The sequence below is a fragment of the Bison bison genome, unplaced genomic scaffold (genome assembly GCF_000754665.1).
Source record: "Bison bison bison isolate TAMUID 2011002044 unplaced genomic scaffold, Bison_UMD1.0 scf7180017864281, whole genome shotgun sequence".
In the NCBI taxonomy this organism is placed as follows: Eukaryota; Metazoa; Chordata; class Mammalia; order Artiodactyla; family Bovidae; genus Bison; species Bison bison.
Genome location: NW_011494853.1, coordinates 894,618 through 896,886, shown reverse-complemented (window position 1 = coordinate 896,886; position 2,269 = coordinate 894,618).

The window sequence follows — 2,269 nt, the reverse complement described above, 5'->3', positions numbered from 1 at the left end:
ATTTACATTTCAAAGGCACAAGAGAAACACCGATTCCTTCTGGGAATTTAGCTTAACTATTGACAAAAGTCTCACTGAGATACAACAGCAGAGCCATTAAAAGCCATTGTTCTCCAAATCTCTGGGAAGCCCTCATTAATCAAAGACAGCCACACAACACACACAAGGGTGGATGCATGTCCCCCTCCCTGCCACCAGCAACCTCCACCCCAGGATTTCCCCACAACCTTTAGGATCACTCCTGGAACATTTGGGCCCCATGTGTTAATGGACAGTCACCCCAGGATTATGTTTACACAAGTTCATGTGCCCAACACACAGTGAGGCCAGATAAGCTGAAACGTGGGAGTTTGGAGCCGAGATAGGTTTATTGCAGGGCTGTGCAAGGAAACCAGGTGGCCTCATGCCCTAAAAGGTCTCAAGCTTCTCAATGATTTTTGGCAAAGCATTTTTAAAAGGGTGGTGAGGGAGCGGGGTTGCAGGGTCGGTGATGAGCTTCTGCACAGTTCTCTGATGGGCTGATGGTGAGATAGCAGGTGGTGTCACAGGGGTGAACTTGACCAGTCCTCAGGCTCCAGGAGGCCTGGGGCTCTGTGCTTATGACCATCAGATAGTTAATATCTTCCGTTTGGCGGGTGAGGTGGGGTGGTGATTCCACATTGACAATACAACTCAGGAAATGTGCATCAAATACTATAATCCAGGTACTTCAGAGAGGAGTGAAAGCTGAGGATGCAGGGGAAGGCCTGTCCTGGGAAGGCAATTATATTCAAAACTTTTGGGCACCACATACTAGAGGACAGCTCCCACAACATTACATCCCTGTCCTGTATTTCCCTACATCTCTGTGCTCACAGAGTTTTCTGGGTCTCCTAGCTGCCCTGCCAGTTGTCGGCCTGCACCCCAGAGGCTAAAAGGCCTACACTTTCCCAGCATTAAGACCAATGAAAGAGCCCAGAGTCAACAACAGAGACATTATCGGTTTAGTGGATGGGAGTGGCAGTGGCATCCCACTCCAGTACTCTTGCCTGGAAAATCCCATGGATGGAGGAGCCTGGTAGGCTGCAGTCCATGGAGTCACTAGGAGTCGGACACGACTGAGCATCTTCATTTTCACTTTTCACTTTCATGCATTGGAGAAGGAAATGGCAACCTGCTCCAATGTTCTTGCCTGGAGAATCCCAGGGACGGGGGAGCCTGGTGGGCTGCCGTCTCTGGGGTCACACAGAGTCAGACACAACTGAAGCGACTTAGCAGCAGTAGCAGCAGCAGGATGGAAGTGGCACTTACATCTGAAGTGAGTCTGAAGCAAGGTCCTGGAGCGACACCCTATGGCGTGTGGCAGACATTGCAGGCAGGACATAGTGGCACTCTTTGCTCAAAATCTGATACATTTTAAGTAAAATGGGTATTGACTCTGAATCTGACCTGTCCCCTAATGTCACAGCAGGCAGACTGAAAACAAAGGGCAGACAGACTGAAAACCACAATCACAGAAAACTAACCAATCTAATCACATGGACCACAGCCTTGTCTAATTAAATGAAACTATGAGCCATGCCCTGTAGGGCCACCCAAGACAGATGGGTCATGGTGGAGAGTTCTGACAAAATGTGGTCCACTGGAGACGGGAATGCAATCCACTTCAGTAGTATTGCCTTGAGAACCCCATGAACAGTACGAAAAGGCAAAAAGATAGGACACTGAATGATGAACTCCATAGGTCGGTAGTTGCCCAATTTGCTATTGGAGATCACTGGAGAAATAACTCCAGAAAGTATGAAGAGACGGAGCCAAAGCAAAAACAACACCCAGTTGTGGATGTGACCAGTGATGGAAGCAAGGTCCCATGCTATAAAGAGCAATATTGCATAGGAACCTGGAATATTAGGTCCATGAATCAAGGCAAATTGGAAGTGGTCAAACAGGAGATGGCAAGAGTGAACATTGACATTTTAAGAATCAGGGAACTAAAATGGACTGGAATTAGTGAATTTAACTCAAATGACCATTATATCTACTACTTTGGGCAAGAATCCCTTAGAAGAAATGAAGTAGCCATCATAGTCAACAAAAGAGTCCGAAATGCAGTACTTGGATGCAATCTCAAAATCGACAGAATGATCTCTGTTCGTTTCCAGAGCAAACCATTCAATATCACATTAATCCAAGTCTATGCCCAGACCAATGATGCTGAAGAAGCTGAAGTTGAATGGTTCTATGAAGACCTACAAGACCTTCTAGAACTAACACCCAAAAGAGATGTTCT